The following is an 8,351-nucleotide window of genomic DNA, read 5'->3' on the forward strand; positions in this document are numbered from 1 at the left end:
TTTAATTGGGATTGCTCTGGTATTACGGAAATACCCGAGGATAAAATTATCACAGTCCCGTATACCGATCCTATTATCTTGGAGAATATTATTCCACGAGAAGTGTCAATTATAGACCGTATAATTAAACCCACCATTGCAAACTGCCAATATTCATAAATATTAGCAATGATATAATACAATTTTCAACAATATATATAGCTTCAACCGATTTCGGTAAGATGTAAATTGTTTTTATTGCATTAACAATTGCCATAAACTTCTTAATTCCAATAAAATTGCGTGAAAATCTAAAATGGATTTTACTACGCCTAACCTTGCCCTTCGTAGATCCCTCTAAATTAGTCTCCACTAGCAAGATATAAACTTGCTCTTCGAAATCAACGATAGCGGAAAGAAATCAACACAATTAGGACTCGAGACTGTTTCCCTTGCTCAGATCGTAAAATGGATGAAGCTCCATCTAACGTCGCCATTAATGCAGAGGCGGCAAAGAGCACAAGCTGCCGTTACTTCTCCAAAAAAAACTCCCTTTAAACTCATGAAAAAGTGCCCTGGGTACTTCAGGGAACAGAGACCTCGTCAGCGCCTAGTATGCTAATGGAAATTTCTACACTCACTTCTAAGTTACACAAATATCCCGGCGAAATATTTCGCTGCGAACTACAAAATTCCTTACCTGAAATTGAGCATAAACATAGTGAGGGATGCATGAAGGATATATTCATCTTTACTGCTCGAGTATTTTAATTATTCGCCAAAATTAAATTTGGAATCAAACTAAATGATGTAAAAGAACTGGCAAACAGAAGATGACGCTTTCTTTTCCATACACGATCGCCAGGTTTGAAATTAAGATAAAAGTTAGAATGAATTGAAAGCATCGAATGAAACCAATTATTGGTTCCTTTCGATTTATGTTACTGTATACAACGGTTAAGACTGTATAAAATTCATCAACGACATACTTCGCTTCGCTACCCTCCGAGGAAAGCTACAAACTAAGTACTTGGGATCAATGGAGAAGAATGCAAGGAAGAAAAAAACTGGGAATGAATGAACTAGCAATGATTATGGAAATTGAGGGAAAGAGGGGATGTATCAATCATAGTATTTCATAACTATGGTCGAAAGAATAGTTAAACGTATGCCCAAAATACCTTCTATTCCATGCTTAAATATATACGCTTTACTTATGCCTTTATATATACTCACCTTGTTTGTGGTACCTTATAAACAAAAACGGTAAAAATATGAATTAATAATCATTTCACAAGGAATGTAGACGCATACCCATTACTATTGAAACAATAAATTTAAATTTCCCTATCGAAGTCATTTACTGCATTTTCGGGAAGGTGGACTAATACTGTACTAATAGCCTTTTAACTCAACCATAGTACCAATATTTTTGTTTTAACCACCATCGAATGCGGTCAGAATGCGATAAGGATGACCAATGGAATTATTTTAAAAGCAGAAATAACCTATAAAAGTAGATTACAAAGTAAGTTCCCTGGCCGTAGGTTCAGAGACATAATCAGCAATAATAAAACATCTAATATGTACACTAAAGCGAACTTACTGGCAAAATTCCTGGCAACACTTTTTTAACAAATTAACATTAGCCCTTTGGGAATATAGGAAATTCTTTTCTAAGACTGAATGGTATGATGAAAATACTCTTATTTTCAGATTTAGGCACAAAAGACAAAAAGTGGTCTTTAGAGAAAAAAAAAACGTATTTAATTATATAAAAGGAAGTAATTTGAAGTATCTGAATTATACGATTTGCTTTTATTGCTAGAAGCTAGAAACTTTCATACTTGGTGGGGAATGGTACTAATAATAATAAACATCGAAGTATGTTGGAAGTGGAAGGATTCCCTGAATATCTGCAACCTAGCACACCTTCCCACCCTGCTCTCGCACCCACCCTCCGCGTCTCAGGCCGGCCCCTTGGGTACCTTGCCACCTCCGATCACAGTTATCAAGCGCGCCCTAACCGCCTATCAACTCTTGAGACCAAGTTGAAATCCTCCCGCCCCAAGCAACACACACGTCAATCGAGCAACTCAGACAACAACCGGTACCCCATGCCCTCGACTCTCTGAAGCCTCACTTAGAATGGAGATGGTTGGAAGTAAACTATGCGTGAGATTGAGAGAACTATGGTTTGGGCCAAGGTCGACTTACTCCGACACGATGGGGGAGTCATTTCAACAACTGAGGAGTACCGTGACGCTACAATCCAGATCTTTCTTTTACATGGCTTTAATAAATTACACGTTGCATTGTCTTGCATACTTCTTCGACGTATTCAGAACTTGTCTCCTCTTGACTGCATATACGTCGGTGGAAATTACTGCATTTATTACGTCTAGGTAGCAGGTTAATTACGAATTTTATTTCGCATACAGAAATGAGAAACCGACTTTGAAGGATAATTTCAGAGGAGGAAGCGCTCATCAACACTGATGTCAGAAAGATTTGCACGTATTACCACACGCCCGTAGTTAATTAAAGTGAGAAACCTTTTCATCCCAGCTTTTGTATGAATACAAAAACACTATAGATAACAGCAAACACCAGAAGCGTACGCAATCCTAAAAAAACAATAAAAAACTACAAAATTAAAAGGTATTAGGTTGATAATTTATGAACAAAGGCATTCAATAAGATGGAGGAAAACCCATCAATCAAACTCCTTTGAGGAAGTTTGCATGGATAAAAACATCCACTTCTCAAAACTCGATGAGCATATTACTCGAGGCCTTTCTCAGGTTGAATGCTGCCAATATTGAGAGGCAAGATGAAAGAGAGCTAATGTTGAGCTCTGGAAGGCTCTTCTCTTAGGCTTGCTGCACGTCTATTGCAATTCGGCTACGATGTAATATGAATCATTTATTTATGTTTGCCGGAGGGAGAAGAGCCATTTAGCATAGCAAGGAAAGCGAATCAATGGTACAGAGATAAACTCTTTTCAAAATAGGTGCCAAACTAATAATCATTTAAAGACAAGCTCTCTACTTTAAAATCTGTAGCAAATATCAATCAAGATACGGGATACAATTTATACTCTATTCACATGAAAACGAATATAAAACAAGAAATGTTCGGGAAAATCAAGTTATAGGTACGCAAAACACATCTAAATGAGGATAATGGAGGGCATGTATTTTCTCACAGCAAATCTACTTAGGCACCGGTAATCGGCTTAAATTACCAATAAGGATCTCCATTTTTTGTATCGTTATGAGTTCTCAAACTTTTAATGAAAATTCTCCCAAGGTTCGGTGGAAGAAACTCAAGAAAAACGGTTTCCTCTTGAAGCATATGCGTAAAAAAGGTAAAAATAAAATCGCAGAAAAAGCGTGGGGGACGCATAAAATGACTAAGTAACAAAGGTATTTTCCAAATCATTTCACGCAATATACGAAACAGCCAAGTAATATTAAAAATAATAAAAAGAACTTAATATAAGAAAAGATTCTTACGTAAAATTGCTTGTCTTCCCATCAGGAGATTCAATTTAATTGCACAGAACCCAGGAGAATAAATTACTTTTCTACTCCTATCACCCCTCATTATTCAACAGAATTGACACTTAAGACGTGGTGGCCTCTAATACTCAAGACATGCAATCCCACACCGCACCAACACGCACAGTACGTTTGCATTAATAAAAATGAATATAGAGAGGCAATACTCTCGCAAATGACCCAGATCCTATCTCCCCATTTACCCACAAAGTATATGAACGCATACCTTCCCATACCTTCAACAGTTCCAGCCATGTCGTAAAAAGTAGCGTCGGCAAATTACGGCAGAAAACTTATAACGAAGCATAAAATTATCTTTTAATTCATCTCCCTTGAACTTGAACACGAGATGAGGAGAGCCCAAAATGTCATAGAGACTCCCCCTACATTCCAGGCAATACCTGAGCCCCATTCAAAAGTAGGCGGTCAAATAAATGAAATATTTAAGATGAAAAAAATAACATTTAAAATTAGGAATTTTGATGCGAACATTTGCACAGGTAGCATTGTATTTTTTATAATCGAGACATCTCTTCTTCTTTCGACTAACAGTCAAAAAGTTTATTTAAATTTCTAAAGAGGACTCTTTGTAATATTCCGTCGCATGTGATAAGGACGAATCAGAAAGGCTATATGCATTACAAAGCCTCCTCCGCGGAATTTCTCCCTTCGTTTTTTTAAAGCCCTTCTCCACTGGCACCAAAACGGAATGGGACCATTTCCTCAGCTGGGCCTCCTCGACATTCTCATCTGCATCTTATTTCTTCCCTTCAACTTTCACCCCTTCCCTCGCCAGAAGCGTAACAAAGAGACAGATGAGCGCCGATTCTGACGGTGGCGACGCCCACATGAACGATGGGACTGATAAAGGGGCGTAGCTGGCAGAATTGCGTCGAAAAAGGACGATGAATCCATCTCCGCGCGAAACGATCAGTTCCCGCACGTTCAGCATGCATGAAATGAATACACAGAATTAAATTTTCGCAGTAAATTATTTTCAAATCTATACTGTGCAACTATCTGCAATGCCACATTCGATTTTAAATAAAAAAACTTTGCAAATTTCACATGTGATCACACGTGAAAGTAACAAAGTTGTTTATCTAATATGGAGAAATTTCACCATGTCACGCCTCATATCATCAATTTTACCGTATTCGATGTTTCGCAATGAATACCTATTCCTGGTTTTCTATTTGGGGAATTCTAAATATATTGCGGCTTTCCAAAAAATGAAGATGGTAAATATTTTATTAGGCTGTGCTACTTTTGTACTTACTTAAGTAAAATTAAGAATGCATGCATGGATGGAGCGATTTCAATAAAATTGACCCTGAGCTCTTAATGCTGGAGCAGTTTGCTAAACCTTACAACAATAGTAGGAAAGTACCGACTCTTTACAGGTAAATTGGAAGAAATATGACAGACAATTTGTTTTGATGGCATCAATCGCCTTTTCACCTAAATATTTCACCTAAAGAAGGCAAAAGTGGTTTATGAATGAAGAAAATAATACGAGAAAAAAAACGTAAGGCAATGATTACGACTATGATCCGCAACTTCCACACCAGACACAAGAGTAATCATTCCGCCAGAGACAAGTCGTTTTTGTACCGAGAAAAAATTATTTCACTGGCAGAGATGCGATCCGTAAAGGGTCATTTCGTAGCATGCGATAAAAAGAAAAATCCTGTTTACGAGTATTTCATTCCCAGAATGCGGCCATCTGCATACCACTTTCATAAATCAAAAAGGCCAAAAGGTATCCATATCAACCCCTGAATATGCTGGACGAAAAAAATTACAATTTACGGTTGTTCGAAAAAAAATTACGATTGTCCAAAAATAATTACAATTTTTACGGATTCAGTACCATATTCCACCATGCCTTAACTGTCAAGTCAATACAAAAAGGACGAAATACTGTGTGGAATGGAACAAAGTGACAGATGATCTAAATGATATAGAAAAGTAGAAAACACTCAATAACATTTAGTATCGAAGTTGCCATGAAGAAAACAATTATGAGTTTTGTTGTTGATTTTGACGGTGTCATAAAAAGAACACGGAAGTTCACAATTTTGTACGTCAAGTATTAAGAGATATAATAAATTTTAAGTAGTGATGTGATAAATAATTTTATTTTACTATAGCAAAATTTTATTTCTGAATCTTATGTCACCATTTCTCGAAGTGAACTCGCGATCCATTGATTTGGTAGAAGAGATAGTTGGTCAGGTGATTGGATGCTAGGGGAATAGACCGTATACTGGAAAGAACGTTAGAGAAATGTAAGGTAAGGGCAGAGGAAAAAACCCACGAAGGGAGGATGGTTGGAAGGGCATGCGGACACGCCCTCCGGGATAGTGTATGTATACATCCCCCGCATCGTTCTCCCCACATTCGTTTATTTTTTTGTGTTAGCCTCACACACTCGACCTCGCCCTTCCCGCATAACAATGGCTCTTCTTCTCCCCGCGAATTTGCATTGGCGTCACCACCGACGCGGATTAACATCAGGAATGACTCTTTTGACCTCGCACTAGACTCCTACGCTTCCGGAATTATTTTTCCGCCCTCTTTTTTTCATTCTCATCCGCACACATCCTTCCTACAAGTCCTCTCCTTTCTATTCTCTTCCTTTTCCCCTTTTATCTCTCTTTCTCCCATCTCATTCCATCCCGACCTCTTCAGTCTCCCTGTCGAAGCTTCAAACCCATCTTTTTCCCCCATGATTCGATTAAAAATGCCCACGTCAGCGATTTCACGTTATCCAGCGGCTTAAGTGAAAATGGATCGGAGAAATATATTCTCCTTCTACGGAGGCCGCACGCATCCACATTTGGATGAATCTAGTGACCGGAATTTTTCTGGAAGTGGATGTCGTGGCATGTCCCGCTATCTCCAACTACCCGCTATATCAAGAGTGTGAGATATGCAATAATAGCAGAAAAATGTGTTCCACTTCAATTGGGCATTAAATTGCATAAATGCTTAAGTACAAATCAATTCGATTTATGAGTTTCAATTCAATATTTTCAGCATAATAAGGACGACTCACGGGAACGTAAGCAATTTTTCGTCGACACATTTATTGCTGAGAAGAATGATGATTTTTTTCTCGTTAAGCTGAATAAGTTTAACGGCTCACTGAGTTTCTTCATTCTTCTTGGAAAAAAGCAATATTCTTCCAACTTACCATTGCTCAAACACATAACCAATTTGACACAAATAATAAACGCACTCATGTAACAAATGTATTATTGTAGTTCTTCAAATAAAATTTAAACAAAGAGTCTTTCACCTTGCAATGGAAGTCCCATCCTAGATCACAAACTTCAACTAGGAAAGCTGAATATCCCAAAATTTCAGTTACTCTTGAATAGATTTAAGCGTTGATTTCGATAACATTTACGATTTTGAGCAGATGTAATTTGGAAATGCAATGTCTCCTTATTACTTGATGACTAGTTTAATTATTTTTTATTTGCCTGTCATTTCGACACCCAAATGTAATTTAACTCTGGCCGCTATTAACTTTCCTTCTTGATCTTGATTGGTACATGAGGAGGATAGACTCAATAGATAAGGTTGAAAGAAATACGGTCTTATATTTTTTTGCATTTTCCATAGTATATAAGACAAAAAAATGCTAATTATTTTACACCTTGCTACACCTTTATAATTACTTTCGGGGTTCATTAGCCAATTTACATTTACACAAATGCCATAGCGATACATCAATTCTGGAACGCAATATTAAAAAGAAAAAATTAAAAATGTAAAATGCATTCTGTGATAGGTCCTGCGCACATAAAGAGAACGTTTCCTTGTTTCATCAAATGAAACGTGAAACCAAATATGTTGGGTAATTATTATTCAGAGAATTCGTATCAAGAAAAAATTGAATTCAGAGAAATATTCAAACGAACTGGCAGGCCACTCACCGGGATCCCCTAATTACAATTAAAAATATTAAGTTGAATAATCGGGTAAACTAAAAATCTTTAGAAACAGGAAAAAAAAGTTCATAAAATAAATGGATCATTTAAACAAACGTTGGTCTCTCAGGCTCTCATGTTTCAATGAAAATTTCTGCATGAGTCCGTGCCCACCTCAAATTATTGGAACTTACCACCTGAAACTTACATGTAATGCCGATAACTTGCGCAATTTGGGTAGGGTTCCTAAATTGGGGAGGTCGAATTTCTCGGTTCCAGTAGGTGCTGATTGTGAGATCATGCAGACACTGTAGGAACTAACTACACAACCAATCTCAATTGCGCGCGCAGTGGCCAGTCGACCAGAAGTAGTGGACGGAAGTGGTTGTGTTTCTTAAGTTTAGCCTGTGCTAAAACTTTTTTGATCGTCAACTTTTAAAATACAAATCTAGGAATTGGTACGTGATTTTATCATTTTTACCAGTTCATTAAATAGCCACTACATTAAGTAACATATACCTCACACGATAATCCCTTTGCTTCTACACAATAATGATCAAATGTTATGTTGGGTTTTTAGGCGAGATGCGTCCTAATTTGGGAAGCCCCGAATTGGGAATCCTTATGGAAAGTAGAGCATCGTTTCATATTTTTTTGTATATTATAGCTCCCGGAAAGAAGTGGGATCCTGAAAGGATGAAAGCTGCAGTAAGTGTAGTTAGGAAGAAAGATATGGGTTCTTTTAAAGCCGATAAAACTTTTAATGCACCACAAACAATGTTAAACTATAATCGAGACCATTTTGCCAAAAGATGTTTGTAGTGTTTCAAGCGCATTTTAAACTACCTATTCGTATTTTGGCCAAAAA

Source organism: Ischnura elegans, chromosome 4 (genome assembly GCF_921293095.1).
Source record: "Ischnura elegans chromosome 4, ioIscEleg1.1, whole genome shotgun sequence".
In the NCBI taxonomy this organism is placed as follows: Eukaryota; Metazoa; Arthropoda; class Insecta; order Odonata; family Coenagrionidae; genus Ischnura; species Ischnura elegans.